Source organism: Amia ocellicauda, chromosome 10 (assembly GCF_036373705.1).
Source record: "Amia ocellicauda isolate fAmiCal2 chromosome 10, fAmiCal2.hap1, whole genome shotgun sequence".
NCBI lineage: Eukaryota > Metazoa > Chordata > Actinopteri > Amiiformes > Amiidae > Amia > Amia ocellicauda.
This window is the reverse complement of record NC_089859.1, coordinates 24,826,304-24,853,723: the sequence shown is the minus strand read 5'-3', so window position 1 is coordinate 24,853,723 and position 27,420 is coordinate 24,826,304. Positions and strand designations below refer to the sequence as shown.

At 35.4% G+C, this 27,420-nt stretch overlaps 1 protein-coding gene across 3 annotated transcripts in view; it reads left to right on the top strand.

Moving 5' to 3' along the window:
* The window catches only part of tbc1d5 (TBC1 domain family, member 5), a 138,807-nt gene that overhangs the window by 10,075 nt on the left and 101,312 nt on the right, over window positions 1-27,420 (top strand). For 2 of the 3 annotated variants that reach the window (XM_066715693.1, XM_066715691.1), the window contains exon 2: window positions 2,480-2,530. The exons of the other annotated variant lie outside the window; for it this stretch is intronic. The gene's annotated coding sequence lies outside the window, so the exon portion shown is untranslated. The remainder of the gene's footprint in view (window positions 1-2,479; window positions 2,531-27,420) is intronic. 3 annotated transcript variants of the gene reach the window in all.

The window sequence follows — 27,420 nt, the reverse complement described above, 5'->3', positions numbered from 1 at the left end:
TCGAGACATTTATTTTTGCACTGCACAGTATTTACAAAGCAGCATTTTAACGCCATATTGGATATAAAACATCAATTATGAAATGCCAGACTGAATGATGAACAAAACTGGATTATTTGGCACAGTTTGGGCTCTTTTAGAGATTGGTTAAAATATCCATACTGGGAATGGCTGATACAATACATCAGCTTCACAGCCATACATTTTGCATGTCTTTAGTTCTGTTCCCCCATTATCTGGATAATGACCAGCTGGCATGATTAGAAACCTTGGTATGCCAGATTTAATGTTTTGTTTGTAACACATTTTTCGAATGTTTTATCTTAAGCGCTGTCCATCCTGGATTGTCATAAATAATGTCTTGACGTTTTCGTGTCCCTGACTGGCTGTTAATGAAACATTTTATTTGCCCATTGTATTTTCTTAATTACTCTTTTTTTTTTTTTCAGTCCTTGAGGATTCTGTGCATTTTGTTGTTGCTTTCATTGATGTTATAATAATACAAATAATAACAATAATAATATTTATTAGTAGTGGTAGTAGTAGAATATATTTGTGTTGTTCTTTTTTATTACAGAATTAAGTAGTTTTTTTAATTATTTGATTACTGAATACATAAAGTTATAGAACAGAATTAAAATTCTAGACTATAATTACACCTTTTCTGCTTTCAGGCATATTGACATATAAATCGACTGATCTTAAATACTACATCTGTAGATAGTAGTAATGGAGTAGAATGCCAGAAAAAAGTTCTGCAGTATCACAGTGAAATTAGTGAATACAGGGGATGTGTAAAATGTGTATCTGCAGACTCTGTTAAGGAAAAGTTATTTGGAAAGATAAGTGTAATTGTGAACCTCTTGCTGTTCTGGAGTCCTCCATTCCTGCCCCAGGCTGATATATCATTTTCCTCCCCAGTAAATGTATATATTCTTGCCCATAATTTGTGTGTGTGTGTGTATATATATATATATATATATATATATATATATATATATATATATATATATATATATATATATATATTTCATAAACTGCTGTGATAAGTTATTTTATATATAATCTGGTCATTTGGGGTGGAGAGTATTTAAATGTTAACTTTGTATGTAAATTAAATTGTCAGCATTGCACTTTGTGTAGAGTTGCCACCCTGCTACCAGCACCTTGGTTGCCAAGGGAGACCGGACCCATGGATGACTGAAATGCTTATTTTATTCATCAACATGATTGTGGTGATTCAGAGCAGCAGCCAGCAGGTTAACAACACAGCAGATGGTAGACTAGGCCAGGCAAGCTGCATAGACAATGAGAGGAGAAGAAGCAAAGTAGGGCAGTGGCTTCGACACCAGAGGCATTTTCATCCCTAATCTACCTCACATAGGGATGCAAACAGCAAGTGCATAACTCCTTATTCAACAATAAGATCTGTAGGATTTTGTGTGTGTGTGTGTGTGTGTATGTGTGTTTTAATACACATTTAGAGAACTCTCAGCAATCAAATAGAATTACAGGGGCAGCAAAAGTCTCCTGTATGTATACAGACAGTGTAGTTCGAATGCTACATCTGCATGCTGTTATGTATTTGCAGTTTTATTTGTTATGATTCACATTGAAAAGCACAATTGCAGTGTTGCTTTGTATATCAGCTTGACCATACCTGTGGTTACAAAAGTGAAACAATATAAAACTAGTATGGAATTTAAAGCTAGTTTATTATAAATGTAAAGAGACACAGAAGTTTTGGCACTGAGTTGATTTTGTTTCTCACTTAAAGCGCTGGCACAACAATGTTATGCACACTGGCTTAGCGGAGGTACCTGAAAAATAACTTTACATTTTAAAGTATGGTGCTTTTGTATTTTATTTAAATATATATATATTTGTTTTAACTTACGAGTTGCCAATGTTCTGTAAATGAAACGGGAGGTGTCTTTGATTTACCCAGTTCCTCATAAACAATATGCAGAATACTTCAATCACATTCCTTTCATGGACTTACAGAAACTTTTTCTTCTGAGAAATTTCAATGCAAAATATTGTTCTTTCACTGATACACCATGATCCAGTCTGCTGGTACGAGTTTGAATGGTATGTTCCTAAAGATGCAATTACTATATATCTGGAAGTAAAAGACAGGAAAATTAACAATTCGACAAACAAATACACATATTTCTCACATTTTATATTTGGTATTATTTGTGATTTTACAATACCAGAATACACAATGTCTCTTTTTATATATATATATATATATATATATATATATATATATATATGTACATGCATTAAGACATATTTACCTTCTGTGCAGATTACATATTTTGTGTATTAACAGTGAGAAGCATAATTTAAGATTATGCATTTAAACTTTGCATATGACATACTTATTAAGTAAGATTTTTTGACAAGTAAAAGTGTATAGACGGTCACTGTCAGAATAAGATTAATATTATTAATTAATACATTAATCTTGCAGTGTTTCTACTGAGAAGAGAAAGAGGGAGACCCCAGGAAGCATCTGTATAAGGTGAGTATTAGAAACAAAGCTGCATTATTTGAAACAATCTTATCTACGTGATCTTAAAATAAATAAATCATAGAAATAAATAAGTTATGAAATTCAATACAGGATACATAAAAAGAATTATTTCAATAATTCATGAGTAAATGCACAGAGATATTATTTTTAAATCTAGAAGTATATCCTTTCATATTACCTACCCAATCATTTCTACTGGCAGTGAAAAATTTGCTTCCGCAATGAAAATTAGGTTTTGCATTTTTGCAAATATAAAATTATCAAAACTGCAGAAAATTGTATTAGTCCTGTAGCTTTGCAATTTGTTTCTGTGACTTCTTGTTTGGGTTGCTTTGTGGAATTATTTATCTGATGATTTATTTATGCATTTCATTATTTATTTATTTGATTATTTAGTAAATTATTTATCCATTGAATTATTAATGCATCTTCATGACATGTTGTAAATTATTTATAACTTAATTTTGAGATTATTACATTTAGATGCTGCATTGTTACTGAATAAGATTAGATTTTCACATCATTCAGAGGTGGAAAATTAAAGTTACCTCTAAGGCTATTTTATGTTTATTGAAACGAATGCCAAGTTCTACCTATGACATCATTTGCAATGAATTTATTCTGATAAATTAAAAACTTTGCTTGGTACAAAACGTAAGGCAAGCTATAACACACATTCCATTATTTAATCCAGTCATTGCAAAATTACCTTACCTTTTTAACTTTAGTCTTTCATAACCAAGTGGATTTTTTTTTTTAACAAACTTAAAGTGAATTCTGGTTCGTGTTGGAGCTGCTTAGAGATCATACATCTTTTTTTATCCTGCGTTTGGATACTTTTCTGTTTGTATGCAGACTTTAACAGATATGAAAATACATTAATGCACTCTATCAATGACTGTCTGGGTCTGCTAGTGTGCCCCCTAACTCAGTTTACAGAGGCCTGTATTCAATCGGATATGATCTTGCTACAGTAGCTATGCTGTACAGTTGGTATCTTGGCATGGTTACCCATATATAGCATATCCCACAGACCACATCAGTCAATAGTAGCTATAAGGGCCCATGGAGAGGTTTCTGTTTATCTGCACGAAATATCCCCTGACGGGATGCATCCTGTAGCTTCTCCAGCTCTCTCTAATCCATCCCCTACAGGAGACTTGTGAAATAAGTGAATGATGACCAGTTAATTAAATAACTTGTTATATTAAGATGTTTTGAAGTATTTCAGGGTGGAATGAAAAGGCCTCAAGGACCGGATCCTGGGTCGTTGAGTTCAAGTCTTATTTAAAAGATATCACTTAACACTCCCATGCATATGTATTCATTTTAAACTGGCTCTAGATTAAAAAAAGAAATGGAAGGGGGTATTTGATTTGCCATTTATGTTATTACCATTAAAATCTTTAATTTCTCATTGGAAATAGGTATCCCCGTTATGCCGTTTAATTTTATATTTCATTCATTTTTGTGATTGATTATCAAAGCTTAAATGTTGGTGAAATATATAATAAAGCCATGATGCTTAATCTGTAAAACCAGACAAAAACATTTAAAGGGGTGACTAGAGGTCTCTAAAATTCATACACCAGTGTAAGAGAATTACTGAAAAAGCACATGCCAGTTTATATAAATTAATTCACACTCTTGGTCAAAAAAGTCAGTCTGTTTTCAAGACACAGAACACCCAGATGGATTTATTGCAGTTGTAAGGATTATCTAGTCAGAACGATTGTTTTTTTAATAAGTCAATGATCCTAGTTGAACTACTTATAATTGTCATTCTGCATTTGGAAGATTACAGAGGTGTCAGAATCTTACTACAGAACAAAGAATTGCGAGTACTCGACTGTCATGTTCAATTTAGTAAGACAGTTTGCAACCCTAAAACTACTGACATTGAACAGATAATGAGTGTCCCTTGGCTATGTACTGTATTAGTCTGATATTCTGAATCGGGACTATTTTAGCTTGCATGAGTTTTTTTCATCCATAAATACAAAACATGGGAACAATACACTTGTTATACCAGTTAAGAATTATCTATAAACTCATCAGCTGTCAGTGAGACGCATGTGATATTTAGTTTGTAATAGTCTTGACTACTGTAGATTATTTATTCAGTTGAAGACATCTGCTTGTTCCCTTTTGGTGCCTCAAAATACCTTGTGTAGTCTACTTCAGAAACCCAAAGCTAATTGCAAATCTACTTCAGAAACGTAATAGTGTGCAAATAAAAAATAAAATAGTTTGTTGTGGGTTTTAAGGCCGAGAAGGATTCTCTGATAGATTTGATTAATAAACTAGGAAGATGTATAGGTAGTGGACCAAAAAAACAGAAATGCACCTGTAAAGTCACTGTAAAGGCCTGTTTGCACTTCTCTGCTGCTTGGTACTCCATTGGTTTTGTGGTTGGTGCACTGCAACACGACTATGGTACTGTGGTTCTCTGCGGACTGTTTTTGATTAAACTGGCTGCTCATGCCCCAGATTGAAATTTGCAGTCAAATGATCTGCAGTTGCTCGCCTGTTTTGCCTTGCACTTCAAATTAATGCACAAATATCACAATCCTTAAATATGCAATTCTGCACACTGTTGCCCTTTTCTGTTGATGTTTTTCCCTCCGAGTTTAATGCTGTTGCGAATGAAATATCAGTGAGTTGAGCTGTCTTGGTCACCGAAGCTCCTGCCAAATGTGCCCCAATAATCACCCCTCTTTCAAAGTCACTGAGGTATCCTGTTGCATTAATTCTAGTCATACTTCTAGACATCCTGGTCTGCCCATAATTTTCACACATGACCCTCAGCATGCTGGGATATAATTTGCTTACTTTACGCATGAGCCACACCTGTGTGGAAGCTTTCACTATACTTGGTGTCCCCCATTTACCCAGGTGTTTTAAAACATTTTGTCCACTACCTGTACATGGGTGTGAATTTCAAATGAGTTGTTATTCGTCACATATCATTACTACTGTGTTGAAAAGGCTTAAGCAGGGGAACTGAAATAGAGCTAAAAACTGTCTTTAAAACAATGGGCATTAACAAGTATTTAAATGCACCATTTAAAAAGGCTTTGTGTGTTATTTGATTTTTTTTTTTTACTTTGGGCCCTTCTAAAATAATTAGGCGTGTGTTATTTTGTATCATTTATTGTGCATTTGAATTGCATGTAGGATGTGTAATAGGAGATGAGTGTGTCAAAGGGGGGTCACTTTCTCCTGCTAATTATTTAATCAATAAATCCTATCAATGACCAGCTGGACATGTTAACTGCTGAAGTTGAAAAGACAATAAGGTAATAAAATATAATAAATATTGTGAGTAAAGGTGTTTTATACTTTAAATTAGTCCTGGTATGTTACAGGATATAGTTTTCCCAGTATCTCCTGTTCTGGTGTCAGGTCTGAGCTGCAAGGGCCCCAGGCTCTTATGTTAGGCCCTCATGGGGTTTTTTGCTTATCAGCCAGAACCACACCATGAGACTCATAAAGCATCATTGTCTGGCTGAGGCAGACAAAGGTCATGGAATTATCATCATTATAGTTTAGCTTTTTTTTTTTTTTTTTTTGCGTTAAACCACATTCTCATGCTGGTCAGTTAGTCAGTCAGAACACATCTGGGAGACACTTCTTCGGCCTTTACAGTTAAGGGCTGAGATATCTAGGTGCTCTGCCAGACACTACTTGACAAGTGAAGATCACAATGTGCATGTAAGGGGCGAAGCAAGTTTAATTGTGGTGACTATTGGCTGTTCTGTTGTAGATGTAAAACAACAACAAAAAGCATGTCTTAGGTAGTGGATAATTACATAAAAGGTAGTTAATCTTAATATCTAAATGGTGTCTGCTTTCACTTTTTTAATTGTTTATTAAGATATTTGATTAGGAATGCCTATTTTCAGGTACCAAAAAACTTTTTTGAAATTGAATTCTAAATCCCTAATTATTGTACATCTGATATTTGTATTTTCCTGAAATCACCAACACAATGTCTTAAAGCAGTAAATTGCATACATGCATTGGTTATTGTAGATATTTTCAAACATGGAAGTCTGTGCTGAAAATAAAGTAAATTATTGTAATTAATAATCTCAAAATTGCTTAGTGCTAAGAGGCATAGAAATCTGTTAATCGTTAAAAAAACACAACCCAATAACAGCCGAGCAGGATCAAAGTCCCACAAGGGATACACAATTAATGGGGGAGGGAACTTGATAGAGGGGTTTGTGTTATTTGCTAATTCAAATTGCAGTATTTCAGTTACTAACTGGGTGAGCAGCTCAGTTATAGACTGAGAGAACTGCCCGTTTCAGAGGTTAGCTCAGTACTCGCGGTCATTTACCTCACCATTGGAAAGCAGTATGTTGAGAGCCTGCCCCTTCACAGATATAGAACAACAGACACAAATGACACTTGTAAAAGTTGAGAAGATCTGCAGTTCTGCATTGGATGAGTCATTGCAAAAGTGGGAATACACTTTTTTTATGAAGTGTATAAATGTTTTCTTGGTGAAGCAAAATTAAAATAATTCTAATGTAATGCAGGTTATGGAGAAATGCTCTTCTAAACAGACCTTTTTTCCTTTTTTTTTTCCCTATCCACTGTAATCACAAAAAAGGATTTCACCGGTGATGAGCATTTGATTTTGTGTGATTATACCTCCACAGGATTTATAATCCTGTTGTCTATAACGTCCTACAATCTGATGAATCCTTCACCTAATTGTAACATGCTATTTTATAAGTATTATTGGAGAATAAAGGCAGATCTGACTAATTTTCAGTTTTATTAAAATGAGCTTGAATCAAGTGGTACTTGCTATCCTTCAGAGCTTACCACATTGTACTTCATGTTCCATGTAGAGGAATTAAGTTGGTGTTGGCCTGCTCAAAAAGATTGTCAACCTATGGCATTCCAGGTATTGATGTACCAAATGAATGCTAAATTGGTTCAATTAAAACTAATGCACATTCTGCAAGGATACAGTAGATAAAAAAATGTTTTTTTCTGTGTAAAAGAACAAAATGGACCCCATCTTCCTAATTCATTTTGTAATATTTTTTTTTATATTTTATAAGGTAGGTAAAGCAGCGTTTCTTCCTTGGTGTATTGTAGCCAGCAGTTAGCTTCAACACACATTATTTTTGCTACAGCGCTGCCTTAATTCCTTTTCATGCTGAATTAATCTGTCTTTGCTATCTGCTTTTTTAGTCTAACTTTGAATCTTTATATATTCATCAGTTTACCCTATTGCAGGGATTAATATGTTTTCCCCTTTAGAAATATTTCATGCAGATGTTAGTCTTTTAAGGTGTTTTTGTGAAAGTAAAAACACTCAGGTAACTAGGTGTTTAATATCCCGAGGATTAGAAGCTCTATCTTGCAGCTGGTGTTTCAGTACATCTAATTTATGATCCATGTAATTTATTTAAAAACAAAAGTCTTGAGCAATTGTTCTTCAACTCTTATGATTTAAAACTTGGGAATTTTTTTTGACTATAAAAAAGTGGAGTACACAGTAAATCAGGAAATTTATAGTAAAATGTATATTTGTCTCCTAATCTTGTATTCGATAATGAAGCATTCATTATGATTATTTTATAGGACTGAAGTTTTTAAAAACTAAAAGAATGCATTACTCAGTGTAATGAACAGATGTTGTGGCAACAAGCACATACATTATGCATAAAAAATTATTTCTATTTTGATTGTAGATGCTGATTTATTGAGACAAGGCTAGCTTACAACAGTAATGGATTTAGGATATGCTTTTGTTGTGTTATTTCCATAATTAATAATAGGAGGCTAACACATTGTATATGCTTTGTATTTGTAAGTATGGTAGTACTACAGCAGGGATAATAAATATAGTGTGGATCCTTAACCCTAAAAATCATGCAGTATCGATGAACCATGAGAGGTAAAACGTTTTAAATCCCGCTGAGTATGGCTGTCGGCTTTCTTCATATATATTACATTGTATTTACTAAGTCATTTTCCTTGTTTTGTGGCTATAGAGTTTTCTTAGTGCTTGAATAACACTTGAGTCGGAATGCATTTTTACTCAGTGATATTTCAAATAACTGGTAACATTCTCGCCTGCTATGGTTACTTTAGTTCAAATGACAAAGACATCATAAACTGCTTCTCTGTAGCATCAGCAGCAGTGTCAGCACCAACAGCCTGACCGAACACCACCCTACATCGGACTTAGTTATTGTTAAGACAGATAGTAACAATTTCCTTATGTTATGCCTTTATTTGGAGTTGCCTGTTGTTACTTCACTCAGCTTGCCTGTGCAGCCCTACACTGGCTGGGAGACCAAGAGACCACACACGTGTCATTAGAGACGTGTGCACTGCCAAGACAGTGAGCTTTTTTCACACTCTGATGCAGGAATGTAAATAGTGTAGCTCAGGTGCTGTCAGGTGAACGGACACCGCTCTGACTGATTAACTCCTCTCCTGCAGCAATCTCACGGGACAGGTTTCCCTGTTGTGTGGCAAGCTGAAGATTTCCCTGCTGACTCTTCCCCCATTAAGAGCTGCAGTACCTGACCAGTCTTGTATTTACAGTGGGAACACAGCCTGGATTCAAACCAGCTATTTTTAGGGTATTTCGTGTCAATATTAAAATTGTAAAATCAATATTGAATGAATGAACTAACTACAAAAATAAATTGATAAATCCTTCTATATTTATTGACTGCTTTAAACTTTTTCATCTTGCTTTTCACATTTTACTCCTTAATTCCTTCTTTCTGCTTTTCAGAAGTAGACCCTTTTGAGTTATGTCGTTTTATTTCCCTGATTTCATTTTGGTTTCAATGTTGTATTCCTTGCCATTTCCCATAATCAGACTAGTTTGAGAACTAAAGTCTTACTGTATCTGTTGACCTATTTTTCTTATCTAGTTATTGATCTTTGGTTTCATATGATCAGCCCTTTTGGTAGATTTTGACACTAACAGTAGTTACTAACTATTGTGCTTGAGAAGAATCTCACAACTGATAGATTTTATAATGAAGCAGCAACTCTCTTCTGTGCATTTCTTATTGTCCTTTCAGTAATTTAGTTTTGTTAATAATCAGTGCAGAGGCACTGGAGGAAAAAAAAGCAAAGAAGATTGTTCAGAAGTGCATTAATTATTATTATTATGCTATATGATTACTGCTATGCATAGGACTAATAATAACTGCCCTTACTCTCTCCCAGTTGCCAAAAGAAATAGGACTGTTGCAGTAGCTCGTCCTGTATCCCTGAACAGTGCTGAGAGATACTGTTAGGGAAGCAATTACCAACATGTGTGGTCTCAAGGATTGTCAATAGGAATACTTTGAGCAGCAACTATTATGGTTTTGTGCTTATTTTGGTGTAGAAAACATGTCCACGATTGTGTTAGTTATTGTTTACGGCACGCTTGCAGAATGGAATGGTACGAGAACATGCTAGGCAAATGTTCTGAGATCCCCAAAATGCATCTAAAGTATATGTTTCAGCAGTGTGGCCAAGTCAAAGCAATACTGTGCCCGGGAATTCCCAACCCACTCCTGAAAATCTTGCCACAGTAAAAGCTCAATTTCAAATGCGACGTAATTGTGAATACAATCCGGAATTTCAAGTGTTTTGGTGCTTCCAAATTCCCCTCAGTTCTGTGAAATATCGGTTCATCCAAAGTGTCCATAAATCAGAACCTGATTAAGCTGCAATCATGGGCTCCAGCAAGTTTCTGTCAGTCAGATGAGTAGTGCTCAGGAGTGGAATGACTTCCTTTCGAAACGCAAACCACATCAGTCAAAAATAATCGCTATCGCACGTTTAGTCTCATTGTCCTTGCTGTCTGCCATGCTCGGAAACCAAGGAACCTGGTCTGTTGTTCACTGTTTACATTCGATGTCTTCACAACTATCGAATCTGTTTATAAAAGGTAGCATACATTCAGTTATTTAACATATTTTATTGGTTTTACATGCTATAAATAGAGGTCAAGTAACTTGTTCAGGTTAAGAAGCCGAGGTACAGCTGGGAACTTCCTTGTGAGTCTTCAGTCTACTCTAAAGGTTCAACCACCTTGTCAAAGGCCTAGAGTGCAAAGGACGCTCTCCAGATCAACATGCAGAACTACTAAAGTTTTGGGTCTCATTTATGCCATGTGATCAGCCACCCAGCAGCAGTTTCCATTTTTCACCTGAACTACTGATCACAATATGGCCTATTGTTTGAATATACTGAATATTTGTAAAATAGAATTTAGTTAAATAAAAATAAAAAAGTAGTCCGCTTGTATTTTAAATTCAGCCAAATACCCTATAGAGCTGAATGTAGTTTGGCTGCATAGGGGAGAATTAATGATTTGAAGACACAGAGTTGGTAAATTATTTATTCTGGCCCTGAGGAAGCTGAAAAGCTGAGTGAAAGACTAATAAATCATTTGTGGTACTGCTGGTTGTCACTTCCAATTATTTTTGAAGGTTTTGTGATAAACTGCAGCACCTGCTAGATATCCCCACTCTACCCCTTTGTGCTGGCAGGGCAGCGTCTTTGGTGATTATCACAGGCAACTTTACCGAAACTTGTCTCGCTAGGTGAAATTAATTCAGGTTACTGTTCACATCCTTCTGAAATTCCCATTCACCATTTACACCTCTTGACTTAGTCAATTGGTTTCATAAAAACCTACAATAGTTAAGACTTCCAACATTATATTATTACATATATTTGATATGTTGGATGTCTTAATAAAATCCTCCCTTTACAAACCTGTACATTGCAAATTGTAAAAATCGTGTGTAGACTTGGGGTTCAGATAACTTATAACAGTAGTTTAAGTTGATACACATCATCTTTTTGTCTTTACTCTGTAAATTTTAGGACAGAGTTTAAAATGTTAGGTTTCAAACAGTGTTCATGCAATTTTGCCAATTGTATTTTCTAGCTTTAAGTTCTTAAACTGTTTTAAAAATATAAAATATATTTTTCCCCATATTTGTGAAGTCTTTAATTCCAACCATCCCTATGCAAATTGAATACTTTCTTCTGCTTCATGGATCATCAAAGTACCATTCATGTGAACTAAGAGGTTACTGCTTTTTATTGAAAATTGTGATGTGATACAGAAGGAAATGTATTGGCCAGAGAAAGTATGTTAAAACTGCATCTCAGTAATCATGGTCATGTTGGCCTAATGTTGCATGCCAACATTGTCTCAGTGTCATTTTGCTCAAAGTTGGCTGAAAGTCATTTTATATATTTTGACACATCACTATCTCATTCTGATTCATTGTATTTCAGTAATAATTAATTCATTAAAACATAAAAAATGTTTCATCATTATTGTCAATTTGTATAAATAAACTATTTAATAAGTTAAAATGTATGTTTCTTTAAAACAAAACAAAGTATTTTTTTAAACATCTACTAATGCATCCCCAATCAACCCATAAATCACCTGTGGATACAGCATTATTACAATCTTGTATAATATTTGTATAATATGCACATATATATTCATGTGATTCTCTGATTTCAATATACACTAGCATGTGGTTAAGTAAGATATCAGGCAAAACAGCTGTCATTTTTTTTTTTATCTTTGGGTTATCGCAATGTGATGACACTGTTATTGTTTTCTAGCAAATACAGAGCCATAGGGAATTTAGTACAAGCTTGGCTACCTGGAATTTGTGCACAGATAAAGGGACCATGTTTTATATAATCATAATTGGTAAGAACTAAGGGCTCTAACTTTTTAATCTGTGGATTAATAGGAAGATGACAAGATTTTAAGGTTTTCTCGACCAGATAAATATAAATCTGTGATTATCAGACAAAAAAATCAGAATATATATATATATATATATATATATATATATATATATATACAGACACACACATTGTAACTTTGAAAATTTCGTGAATTCTTGCAGTTCCTAAATTTTATTGGAATTCAAACATTTGTTTATTTAATCCAGCACTTATTTAATTCAAATGTACAATTGAAGAATAAAATGATTATTTCAGAGGCTAATATGAATACTAGGTTGATTTATTTTTAGCTTACTGAAAGATTCTTACTGGGTTTATTCATCAAAGAAAATAGATGGTTATACCAGATGCATTTAGGCCTACAGCAGGCTTAACACCGTAGTGAATTGTGTGATTATTGAAGGGTGAAAATCACAATACTGCTAATTGAAAATCTGGGTTCTAATAATTTGCTGTAGTATTTCATTTTAAGTCCTTTGTCGTTTATAGCAAGGATTTTATAAACCTCTGGTCTACTATTAATTATATCAATGTAATCCTTTAGAAAATAGTTCAACATAATAAACAGCATCTTTGAGTTTAAAACCTCACTTTAGTTTAATTAATTCACTCTTGTTTTATTTCAAGAACCTCTGTGAAGTAGAAAACAAACAGGAGGTTAAAAGATTAGTGTAATTATAAGAAGGGCTGTGTTTATCATATGTTGCACTTCCAGAGCCCAGTAGAGTAAATATGTGTGGAGTACTGTGTGGAGAAAAGCAATGTTTGGAAAGTGCTGTAATTTGAGTATACAAACTGATTGATTTATTGATTGATTGATTTGGCTGCCGCCCTTATCCAGGATGACTTACACGTTACAGGAACAATACAAAATTGCAATAATAATGCAAAATTCAAATTAAGCATAATACAAGTACATTTTAAAAAGTGCAGAAGGTAAACACTAGATTATATTTAATATAAAAAGCATACATCCTAGTTCAAAAAGGTAACAAGTGCAGACAATAATTGCTACACCTTGCAGCAGTCCTCATCACATTTGCTATGACTTTATTTGGGGGCAGTTTGTACATCGCTTTTGAACTATTATGAATCACATTTCAATTAAATTGTGATAAATGAAAGAAAATGTGCTCCACTTGGTTTATACTGTAGAATAAGATGAGGTGACATGGTGTAGCTTGTTTATTTCCATTTCCTAGCAGAATAATAAAACCTGTAACTTTCATCAGCCTACAGTTATCAACTCTCCTTATTTCCTGAATATGTCAGTGAAACCCAATGCAACTTTACAGTGCTCTTCTTGACTTTTCTTTCTTTCCTATTTCTTTCTGATTAGATGCATTATTTTATTAATAAAGAGCTCGATAGATAGATGGAGAGAGAGCAGCACAACAAGAGGATACCTCTCCTCAGTGGTAGAGTTAATAGAGGCCTGTGGGTGTTATCCTGAGACGAATCATTTGGTTTATACCACATTGCACGCTCCTGTGGAGGCCTTGTCAAAGTGTTGGGAAGGGAGCCCAAGGCTGTTCTCGCCCAGTATTCTGCACTTGGGTCATTTACAATTGAGATAGATACTCTACAACTCACACAGCGGACAGGGGAATATATTGTCTTGGGAAATAAACAAACCTACCAAATTTGATAATACCGGAGACAAGAATAGGAAAATCCCGCAGGTCTGCTCAAGTTTTCCAAAGCAGTCGGTTAGTTTTCTGCAATAGTTAAAAAAAAAAAAATAATATGAATTTGTTAATCCTCCAATTTGTGCTGTAGCATATAAAAATTGCTACTCATTGGATCCATTATTTTCAAAGACCAATTAAAAAAATGTTGTTTTAGGTTCCACTGTTTGAGAAGGAAGGGGATAAGTAGAGCCAGCACACTAATTACTTGCGCTTGCCAACTTTTCTTATCAGTAAACAGTAACTATTACATAAAAAACATTGTGGATTCCTAAAAATGCATTTAAATTACCTGCAAATTTGTTTATTAAGAATACACAAGGAAACTAAATCGTACTGTTCTGCGAAGCCTTAAAGTGATGTGGTGGGATTGTGGTGGGTCTCGGGTGTTCTGTGAATTGGATTTTAATGTTCGGTCACAAAATCTTTACTTTATATAAAGTCTTCTTGTGATGCACACATTTTGGTATTGCTGTCATGTGTGTTGTTTACCTTGCAGTGCCTGGGCACAGTATTGTATGCTACTCATGTTTTCCCCTCCCTCTAGTTTATTATATTACAGGAGGTCTGTGTACCTTCAGTTCTGCAGTGGTTTATTGCTGCATTAGTAAGGAAAATGTGATGCCCAAATTGATATGCTACATAAAGCACAGCCTAATCTGGCAAGGTTTTGATGCTGCGAATGTTTCAGATTGAAGTGGAAGCAGCTGTCTTAAAGAGCCCAAATCGTCCGACATCTCCTGATTTTCACACTGTGAAGAGGAAAAAATATTAATAATTCCATGGGCTTGTTGCTATGTTGTGTGCAAAAAAGGCAACAAACAACAATGTAAAGCTTCATCACACTACAAAATATATATTATTTTAAATGCAACGTATGTCTTTATTTATACATTTATTCATTCATTTAATTCATAGTAAATCAGCTTTCTTGATAGGCCATCACAATCTGCAGGCCTAAAAGCAAAAGAGAATTTGTGGTATGAACTAAACAGGGCCAGTCCTCAAACTGGAGTCTACTGTACACCCTTCATCAAGGGTCTGAATATATTTGAGTAGTTCTGTATATAAACTGTCCCATTCGTAATGTGTTTTTACTGTTTTAGTATGGAGGATATTCCACGCCCAAATTATGAATAAATAAATGTATAAATAAAAAAATATATAGAAATAAATGAATAAATAAATAAATCTCACATTTATGTATTCATGAATTTATGAATCCATGTATTGATTTCCACATTTATATGCACATTAATATTCTACATTTTATCTATGTATTTATTTATTTATTGTCACTTTTTACGTTTCAATGTGTCTAGTCAACATGCTGAAGTGTAAAAGCGAACTTCAAAAATTAATGCAGCAGCAGGAATGTAAATAGCAAAGTGGAAAAGTACATATGGCAGCAGAAGTTTGAACAGACGCATTGAAATGTACAAAGCAAAGTTGGGATATAGAAGACATGAATTAATCAATAAATAAATACACACAAAAGTAAACAAATATGGACATAAATTAATTAATTGGTTAATAAATACATAAATAAATACATATCCTGAGATTGATTGATTGGTTGATAGATGTATTTCAACATTTATTTATTTTTAATTTTGGCATGGAATAGACTTCTGGCTATTTACTCAAGAGTACAGCTGTATTGAGTACATTATTATATTAACTGCAATGGCAACACAAAGCTGCACCCCCTTGGCATTCGTGGCGTTTTGAAAAGAGTGTGACCTCGATGCACATGTGTCTCAAATCGTCCCGCTGTGGGCGCAGGTGCAGTTCAGTGTCGCCTGTTGTGCAGTGAGGTGCAGCTCCTAGCTTTGTGTTGTGGATGGTGTGATGGCACTCCTGGTCTTCTCTAATTTTCCAGCACAAATAACTTGTATATTTGCAGTCTTTTGAACTGGATATTTTGTCCTGTAGTTGCAGAGAAAGATAATTATTTCTTAATTTGCTGATAAACAAATATATTCCCCGGCTTTGTCAACATCGTCCTACTCCTCTTATATATAGCCTGTTTACCCCTATGTGTTTGTTATTGGCACTCTTCTGTATTTTCTATGCGCTATAAATCTTTTCTATACGGAAACGTTAGGCCTTTAGAGATGTTACCTTAAACGTGTGAGAGAAGCAGATGCTGCAGTGGTGTTTCTTGTGAAGTGAAGAGGCTTGCCTTCTCGTTGTGTGCCTATCACCAGATGTCTGCTGAGACCTGTGGGTCTGGCTGTTTGGATGTGTGTTGGAAAGTGTGAAGCAGTTACAGCACTCCCTCTGTGCGGTAGCGGGGCTGCTGTGCTAATGGGACAACTGATCTCAACGTAGCCTTTTCAAGGTCTGTCTCTGAGATGACTGGAGTTGAAACTGTTGTGCTGAGAGTTCATGACAGGGATAGGTGAAGGCTGCGCTCTGCTGGGAATTCACTCGACTGGCATTTCCCTGTACCACACTCATGTTAAGCCGTTTTTGATGTTTGTATATCAGACCGTAAGACCCCTTAATGCAAATGTAGGTATTACAAAAGACTCCTTTACTCCATGGCAGGGCAGCCATTAAGCAATCAGCTGTTGCTGATGTTAGATGACAGGAGACAGTGATCCTCCAGAAATATGAAGAACTCCTTCCTCCATTCTACTGTTAACTGTATTGTGTTCTATGCATTTTAGCATTTCTAGCTGTATGGATAGTAAGAAAGAATGATCATGACATGGAAAAGCATTGTTTTTTAGTTTCAATGACAAAATATGCAGTTACACTATGTATGACAGTACTGGTGAGCATTTTGAATTAGTGCTTAAGGCTCTGGACTCTGAAGCAGAGAGTTGTAGGTTCAATCCCAGGTGGGGGGGGCATCCTGCTGTTGTACCCTTGAGCAAGGTACTTTACCTGGATTGCTCTAGTTTAAAAACAACCAAAAAAAAAACTCACTCTATAAATAGGTAATTGTATGTAAAAATAATATATACATTGTAACATAAGTACATAAGAAATTTTGCAAATGAGTACGCGTTTGGTGTTCATCACTTAGTTATTGATGGACACCAAAGGAGCACGATGTGTTGAATGTCCTCCTCTCGTTTGTAAAGTTTCTTATGTCGTCCTGGTAAAGGGTGAGTTTCTGGTCATCGGCCATCTTTGACTTCTCATATTTCTAGATTATCATGTGTACGATGTGGAGTTGGTATAAACGCTGTTATAGACAGCTGAGACCTTCTTCAGGAAATGTGATTCTGCCTTATTGTGTTCCCAAGGAAGTACGTCTCTTCCCCAAGACTTCTATGTGAAAATCATCCTCATATAGCCTAAAACTATATTACCATTTCTGAATGTCACCTTTTGATTACTTCTAATTGAATAACACTTCGAAATCAGTTTTTTTTTTTTTCTCTGAAATCTTCCATTTTCACGTTCGATTTTGGAAGTTTTTTTTTTTAATTTTTAAATAGAAAATCACACAGATATGTATTTCAATATGTTAACATCACAGTATTCATCTTTTAACAATACATAGATTTAAAAAAAAAGAAAAAAAAAAGTTATCCAGTGAAGCAAAGATATAGCACCTCATACGGCAACTACATGCAATACAGCAAACTAGGTGAGAACCAGTACACATGCAGTAGAGTTAACGGTTTAACCAAAGTTGCTAATGATCTGATCTTCCACACCGGCCAGTGTCAAGTAGTGCAGGCAGTAGTTGAGCTGGCAGTTTGTGATTGCATGGCAGAAAGATTGAATGTGGAATATGTAAGTGCATAGAACTGGTTGGTTTCATATTTACAGACAACTTTGATATCTCGTAAGATGAGGGTTGTGTTTCAGCTGGTAAAACTGAATTGGAATTAGCTGCTGGTTCAAAAAAAATGTTTGCCTCTGATAGGAATATTATCGTCATGTCTTCTGTTCAGATCCTGTCTGAATTAAGGGTAGAGCTGGACTTCATATATACCTTCAACTTTGACTGCTAATACTGTGAGGGATGTGTGTAGATAGGTGGTTGCTTCTCATTACAGTACTGATCTTGTGTTTCCTATTTATCAATGATTGGGGTTAGGGTTTCATATTTACGGACAGCTTTGACTTCTAATAATGTGGAGGTTGCGATTCTACTTGGTTTACTGATTTGGGATGAGCTTTCAGAATACTTATTGCTTTTAAAAATGTTTGCCTCTGGTTGGAATATAGTATTGATGTTTTGTATTAGGATGTTGATAGGTTTAGGGTTAGGGTTTCATATCTACAACCAACATTGACTTCTATTATTGTGAGGCATTTGTTTCTTCTGACTTAATTGACAGTGGTGGTGGGGTGAGTAAACAACATGAAGGCCCTAATTGATACCATATTTTCTGTTAGAATTCTGCTGAAAATAGAGCTAAGGCTAGGTAAGGGTATTAATAGTCAGCTTGGACTTAATATTTGGTTAAATGATTTGGAATGAGCAATGGAATAGTTCTTTGTGCCTCCTGTTAGAATACATTTGTCACGTTCTCTATCGAAAATTTGACACAATTAGATTTAGGGATAGTGTTTGACAATCATGGTGCCGTGTTCCCACATCAGATTTGAATGTTATCCTTGCCAGTGCATTTGGTACAGTATTGGTATACGAAGAACATTTAAAATTAAATTTAAATGTTTTGTTCTGAAAACCGGATGTTGCCTTCTCGAACATATGCAGCTCCCACCCCCAATTTCTCCACTGCATCAATTAACCAAAATCGGTATGTGATTTTTTATGTGTAAAGCAAAATGGAAAAAAACGTTCTTTACTCAAATTCGATAATTTATAATGATTTACAGTATATTTACGGAGTTACCAAAAATGTAATGGAAAAAAAAAAAATGCGATAAAGCAGATTTGCAAGGAAGTCCTTCGGGACATCACAGAAAGAAACTGCGGCACACAATGCGTGACTCATAGTCATGCATTATACAGTTAAAAAATGAAAATGATTAAAATGTTAATTAACAGTTACTTTAAAAAAATACACCCCGAGCACATTTGCCACCTGTATTTGAATGAAGTGAAATAGCTCTTAAAGCCAGGAGCAGTTTAAACAAACAATCTACATTACAAGGTGCAATCATATAGAAAGAATGCCAGATAGATTTTGAAAAATCCTTGCTGTTATGTGCAAAGTCTTATTAGAATGGTAGTGTAGGTGGTAATCAGGTTTAAATTGTTGTTACTCAGAAAAGGATAAAAAGAGTTACTGAAATTAGATAGGTGATCTAAAAATTTCAGTCGGTAATATTCTCTGCAGTGAGTTTGACATTTATAAGGTTGTAGTTGTTAGTATATAACTTTTTTCAATAGATTTTTCTTTAATTCTGAAAATTATATGGAGAAGAAAAATGCTTAATCTCAAATTGCAAATTTGAATATATATATATATATATATATATATATAATATACACACACATATATATGTGTATATATACACACACATATATATATATATATGTGTGTGTGTAGGATCATCACCCCCCTTTTATTTTTTAAATTAACATATAATTTATACTGATTAACACTATTGGGCAAGTTAATATATTTTCACTTTATTTTAATACAACAGATTGCATATTATAGTTATGTGAAAAATATGCTTCAAGGTGTAAAAATGATCTTTACAAATGGAGTGTAACAAAGGCAAATTGGCATTGTTACCTCTCTTTGATGTGTAAAATATGTTCCTGTTTGTCGCACATTCTGGTGAAAGTGATGCATTATTATATAGCAGCAGTGGTTTTCAGGGATGGTTTTGTGGACTAATTGGATTGGAATACGTATTTATCAGACGCAAATGAAAGTTCAATACAATAATCTTATTCTTAAGATTTGCTTCTGGGTAAAATTGCTTAGTTAGTAGGTCTATTAAAACATTGCAGTGACCTACCCCAAGATCATGGGCAATGACCAGCCTTTTTAAGGTTGATACACTCTATCAAAAACATAAATAAACCTTAATAATAAAAATCATATACTCATCATATAATCATATACATTAACTTTGTAAATCCACACGATACACTTTCAAAAAAGTTTTTGAAGTGATTTACTTAATCCAACAGTCACCATCCATTGCAAGTTTTGTCCCGGTAGCACACCAGATTAATTCAATTATATTATTTTATGTCTGTATATTTTTATACAAATATACATTACTATCTCAATTTAAAGGAATACCTGAGGCTTCTTCAACATTGAGTGTTGATATATTACACATTTGTAGAAAACTTTAAAACAATCACTGAAAACAAATAATGTTTTAGATGCCATCTTACACAACTAATTTGACTGGTTTGATTTCATACAATGAAGTGAGGTCAGTGATTAAAAGTTCACTGTGTAACTAAAATAAGCTGCAATGTTTATAGAGTAGCTGTCTATATATAAAAGAAAAATACAATCCCTGGGGAGAGCAATCATAAATACGGAAAATTAAGTAAATGCAACTCATGCATCAGAAAGATTTTCATGCCTCACTCAGTTTTTAATGTAAATTAGTAGCAACATTGGTTATCCATTTGAGATATTGAGTTGGTATAAAAATAAAGAATGCACTTATGGCATGTGGTGCTCAGTGTATCATCTGGGGAGTTTCTCCTGTTTATCTGTCACTTGCATTAGCAAAAGCAGTCACTGGCTGCAGGTGACATTAAAAATTAAAAGCTAACCTCATTTTCTTAACTGACCAGAGTTGACAAAAACTTTTACTGATTGATCGCTTGACTTTCAAAAGTGTTAAGTCATACTTAGCAACACAGATAGTGACTTAGTGATTTCACTGCTTCTGTTTCCGGATCTTAATTTTAAGGCAGGTGTTGGAAATATTCCAAAGTTTGCTGCAGTCTGATTTTGATTGTAAATTTGTTGCACCTTGTGCTTTTTGCTTATGGGGATTTTGTGTGGAATACAATTAGTGACCCTCAGTATTCAATGCGAGTAGAAATGTGTTCAGTTCTATTCCACCTCTCCATAATTCAAATATCCATAATAGACCTGTGTCAGATAATTGCAATGAATAACGACTATCCAGATGGTTTATGATAACTTTTGTCTTGTCAGGGCCTGCCGTGCAGCTTGGTAACGTACCTTTCTGTCTTCGTTGAAGACATCACGTCTAAATTCACAAATATAAAGAGACTAGAAGTAAATTATTTTTTCACTGGCTGTCACTATATATTTTTTTACAACGTAACTATATGATCTTGCAACGTAGAAGTACTTTGATTTTACAGGTTTCTTTCGAATCAATAAAAGTTGACCTTACATTTCAAAACCCGGAATTCCCCCTCTTCCCTGAGCTGTGCGGTTTCTGGTCAGCACAAGTTTCACATGTTTTTCAGTTCTTTAATTGCACTGTATTATTGCATTTTGTATTGAGCTTATATGTTGTAAGTCGCCCTGGACAAGGGCGTCTGCTAAGAAAGAAGAAATAATAATAATAATGCTGGGTATTTCCTGAAATGTGTATATGGTGTACATATTTACTTCCTAATAGTTAAATATGTGAAATTCTAAAAGTACTCCACTCACTTTCTATTTAAATTTAAGAGTTTGCTATTAAGCAATTTTTAAAGACATTGTTGTGGTAAATCATGCAACATGCTTCCTCTTGTTTATATACTAGTTTTTTTAAGTAAAATTTGCCTTGCTCACAAAATGTTCAGTCAATCTTGGTTGCATCCTACACAGTAACTATACACTCACCTAAAGGATTATTAGGAACACCATACTAATACTGTGTTTGACCCCCTTTCACCTTCAGAACTGCCTTAATTCTACATGGCATTGATTCAACAAGGTGCTGAAAGCATTCTTTAGAAATGTTGGCCCATATTGATAGGATAGCATCTTGCAGTTGATGGAGATTTGTGGGATGCACATCCAGGGCACGAAGCTCCCGTTCCACCACATCCCAAAGATGCTCTATTGGGTTGAGATCTGGTGACTGTGGGGGCCAGTTTAGTACAGTGAACTCATTGTCATGTTCAAGAAACCAATTTGAAATGATTCGACCTTTGTGACATGGTGCATTATCCTGCTGGAAGTAGCCATCAGAGGATGGGTACATGGTGGTCATAAAGGGATGGACATGGTCAGAAACAATGCTCAGGTAGGCCGTGGCATTTAAACGGTGCCCAATTGGTACTAAGGGGCCTAAAGTGTGCCAAGAAAACATCCCCCACACCATTACACCACCACCACCAGCCTGCACAGTGGTAACAAGGCATGATGGATCCATGTTCTCATTCTGTTTACGCCAAATTCTGACTCTACCATCTGAATGTCTCAACAGAAATCCAGACTCATCAGACCAGGCAACATTTTTCTAGTCTTCAACTGTCCAATTTTGGTGAGCTTGTGCAAATTGTAGCCACTTTTTCCTATTTGTAGCGGAGATGAGTGGTACCCGGTGGGGTCTTCTGCTGTTGTAGCCCATCCGCCTCAAGGTTGTATGTGTTGTGGCTTCACAAATGCTTTGCTGCATACCTCGGTTGTAACGAGTGGTTATTTCAGTCAAAGTTGCTCTTCTATCAGTTTGAATCAGTCGGCCCATTCTCCTCTGACCTCTAGCATCAACAAGGCATTTTCACCCACAGGACTGCCGCATACTGGATGTTTTTCCCTTTTCACACCATTCTTTGTAAACCCTAGAAATGGTTGTGCGTGAAAATCCCAGTAACTGAGCAGATTGTGAAATACTCAGACCGGCCCGTCTGGCACCAACAACCATGCCACGCTCAAAATTGCTTAAATCACCTTTCTTTCCCATTCAGACATTCAGTTTGGAGTTCAGGAGATTGTCTTGACCAGGACCACACCCCTAAATGCATTGAAGCAACTGCCATGTGATTGGTTGGTTAGATAATTGCATTAATGAGAAATTGAACAGGTGTTCCTAATAATCCTTTAGGTGAGTGTATGTGTCTAATAGGATGACCTCTATACATAAAGCATTCCTGTAAAATATCTATATAGCCTATATGTAAGATATATATATATATGCTTTATCATTTTGTTTTGATTCAGCTTCATTTTTAAAACAGGTCTATTTTATTAGATGTATCCATGGTGATAATTCTTTGAAGTGTTTAAATATTATTTTTTAAACTGCTCAAAGTAGAGCGATCTGCAGGTTGCACAGTATTTGTGATGTTGGTGTTTTTTTCCTATATCTATGCTCATATCTCTTTAGATTATAGCCCTATGCCATATGCTTTCATATATATATATACACTCACCTAAAAGATTATTAGGAACACCTGTTCAATTTCTCATTAATGCAATTATCTAACCAACCAATCACATGGCAGTTGCTTCAATGCATTTAGGGGTGTGGTCCTGGTCAAGACAATCTCCTGAACTCCAAACTGAATGTCTGAATGGGAAAGAAAGGTGATTTAAGCAATTTTGAGCGTGGCATGGTTGTTGGTGCCAGACGGGCCGGTCTGAGTATTTCACAATCTGCTCAGTTACTGGGATTTTCACGCACAACCATTTCTAGGGTTTACAAAGAATGGTGTGAAAAGGGAAAAACATCCAGTATACGGCAGTCCTGTGGGCGAAAATGCCTTGTTGATGCTAGAGGTCAGAGGAGAATGGGCCGACTGATTCAAGCTGATAGAAGAGCAACTTTAACTGAAATAACCACTCGTTACAACCGAGGTATGCAGCAAAGCATTTGTGAAGCCACAACACGTACAACCTTGAGGCGGATGGGCTACAACAGCAGAAGACCCCACCGGGTACCACTCATCTCCACTACAAATAGGAAAAAGAGGCTACAATTTGCACAAGCTCACCAAAATTGGACAGTTGAAGACTGGAAAAATGTTGCCTGGTCTGATGAGTTTGATTTCTGTTGAGTCAGAATTTGGCGTAAACAGAATGAGAACATGGATCCATCATGCCTTGTTACCACTGTGCAGGCTGGTGGTGGTGGTGTAATGGTGTGGGGGATGTTTTCTTGGCACACTTTAGGCCCCTTAGTGCCAATTGGGCATCGTTTAAATGCCACGGCCTACCTGAGCATTGTTTCTGACCATGTCCATCCCTTTATGACCACCATGTACCCATCCTCTGATGGCTACTTCCAGCAGGATAATGCACCATGTCACAAAGGTCGAATCATTTCAAATTGGTTTCTTGAACATGACAATGAGTTCACTGTACTAAACTGGCCCCCACAGTCACCAGATCTCAACCCAATAGAGCATCTTTGGGATGTGGTGGAACGGGAGCTTCGTGCCCTGGATGTGCATCCCACAAATCTCCATCAACTGCAAGATGCTATCCTATCAATATGGGCCAACATTTCTAAAGAATGCTTTCAGCACCTTGTTGAATCAATGCCACGTAGAATTAAGGCAGTTCTGAAGGCGAAAGGGGGTCAAACACAGTATTAGTATGGTGTTCCTAATAATCCTTTAGGTGAGTGTATATATATATATATATATATATATATATATATATATATATATATATATATATATATATATATATTACATGTTTCCAATGCCCTTGGAACAACAAATGTAGAATAATAATCACAATGTAACATTTTAATTCAGATAGGAGTAAATCCCAAGTAATATACTAAAATTGCAATTGATGGTTTAGCAATGCCCTTTAAAAGATGCCTTTAAATGGTGCACTAAGGTTGCCCTTGGAGTCCAGGTCAGATATAAGGGCCCTAAACCACAGTCACTGAGGGGGTACATGTATCTAGAACTTTATGCAGAACAGAAGAATGGTAAGCAGAAGAATATGATTTAACAAAATGGTTTCATTTCTTAGGCAGAGATGAACACATAATCTATTGACATCTGATAGTGATTTGGCAAGCAAGGAACCCAGGCCCTTGCAAAGAATCCTAGCTCTGAGAGACAACTGTTCTGCGATTGGAGTTCTGGACCTTGACACGCGTTAATCTGATAACGAATGACTACAGGTTGCGTTTCTTTGTACCTGGCAGCGTATCTGAACCTGCGTTTTTGGATTTATGAGGATAAGGCCTGCTTTGGCAAACTCTGAGATCCTCCAGAGAATAGTTAAACGGTGATTAATCATTGTTTCTTCGCCGAATGTACAGAAAAGAATGGAAAAGCAGCATTTCACACCTCTGAAGCAATTAATCCCTGTGATCTCAGCCAGGTTTGTCTTGTAGATAAGTCAGGATACAAAACTGTTCCTAATTTATCAACCCGTGCATGCCATATAGCATAAAACACACAATTTATTTCATATCATTTATAGTCAATTTTTTTAAAAGAGTGACTTTGCCATATCCAAGAGTGTCTTATATTAGCTTCATATAAACTAAGTACCAGAGATTACAATGGGATTCCTTTTTTATTGTGCACATCTGGTGTAGTCAGTATGCATTTTCTCATTCACTTGCTGGAATTTTTAGTGATTGTGGCATAAATCATTTGGCTAATCAGAAACATAAGTGACGGGGAGTCATCTCCTTTTTTGAACAATGGAAAAACATATGGCTTCAAAGACAGATTTGCACTTCTGTTTCCAAGGTATATAACCTGTATATAAACCATTACATTATCAGTTGATTTGCATTTTTTTCTCAATAAATATTAAAAACAGTTTCAATTTCATATTTAAGCCTTATATTTTAAAAAAGGACTGAAGAGGAAAGGTATATTACAGTCAACAAACTGGCTTAGTTTTACATAGGTGGTTATTTTGGTTATTTGTTTATTGCTATTACAAACAGCAGCAACAGTAGTATTTTCAGTGCTAATTTCTCTATCATATTATTTCCTTTGTCTGTTTACAATTATGTTTTCCGATTGCTTTTCTTAGGAAGGTCCAGAAGCAATAAACAAATATACATTCATTTATTTGATTTGAACATTTAATAGTGTTATTTTTAAATTAAATTCCAGCCCTATACTCAAATAAATTAAGATATATTTATTTTAGCATCTATGAGATAGCAGGCAGTGTTCTATCATGTGACCTGTTTCAAGCAGTATCAGATTAATATCATGATATATCAGACAACAAAAAGATACTGAAATGCACATAACACAGCCAATATTCTAATATGATTGTGCAGAAAAGTGCTGAAATGGGGATGTTTACCTCTATAGAGTGAGCGAGAGATCTGGATAAAAGACGCTGTACATCGAAGCAAGTGGAAACATCAAGGGCTGGCCTTCATATAAGTATTTTATTTCTTAAGCATGTGCAGATACACTTGATATCTTTGTGTCCTATCTGTGTAAGATATACAAAAAAATAGCCCCCTTTGCCAGTAATAGTAAAGATGTTGCCTGATTTTAATTACATCATTTCATTTCCAGTGTTAGTTGCATGCCTGCCAATATCAATATTCGTAAAGTATCCATCCAATATAGATGACCTGTAAGGCCGGTGGGTGTTTTACTGGTGTCTTGATGCCAAGTTCAGCCTGTGTTCCTGCTGTGAAGGGGATGAAATATAGTCCTTGCTCCGGTTCGTCTCCCTAATGTGCCTTAGTGTGCTAGTCATTACTGTCATATCTTGTTGTGGTTTTGATGACAGTTTGGGAATTTGCAGTTGTGTCACATAGGATATTATAGGTCCTTGGGGAGCTGTCAGGATATTTCCCAGCACTGCTATCTCTGTGGGTGTGTTTGCCAGGATATGTGGGTACCCTCACAAATGGACTGCAGAGGGCTGAGGTAGCAGTTTGCTGTCATGGAAAAACTTATTTTATGACCTCACATTTTCAGTGGAAGAAGAATGTGACTTCCTTCAGGCTTCAGTTTCAGTTGATGAGATAACCAGAGATCCATGGCACAAACCAGGAAACAAACTGGTTATTGAAAAATAATGGCAACTAAAAGATAACTGAATTCATTTGGAACTTGAGCCGATCGAGAACTTGAGTTGGTTGAAAAAGTGATTTCCAGATGCAGAATTCAAATGTTATTTATAGATACACTATTTTGAATAAAATCTGCTACAGACAGTTGAAAAGACAGATAGCGAGACGTAGGTAGGTAGGAAGGTAGACAGATAGATGGATGTACTTACTTCCAAAAAGAAAATGTTTAATGTTAGCATTTGAAAAACTTCACGTTTGATGATAATCTTTGCTTCCACCTACAGTTCAATTACAGAGGTGTTATAGGTACATCCCAAAAAATTAAAAAATGTTTTTACTGTTTACAAGCAGCAGTAATTATTTCACTTTTATCTAATACTACATAACAAATTCTATATTATTACAAAAGCATTGAATATCAGATTGACAGCTGGTATAAATACTACTTTTCTGTTTGGGAGTATTTGTAGGAAGCTATCCCCTGTTGAGACACTTCAAAATTACATAAAAGCTTGAATAGCTACATAAAACTCATTTATGCTCAGTGATAAACTAATTAGTCTGAAGAAG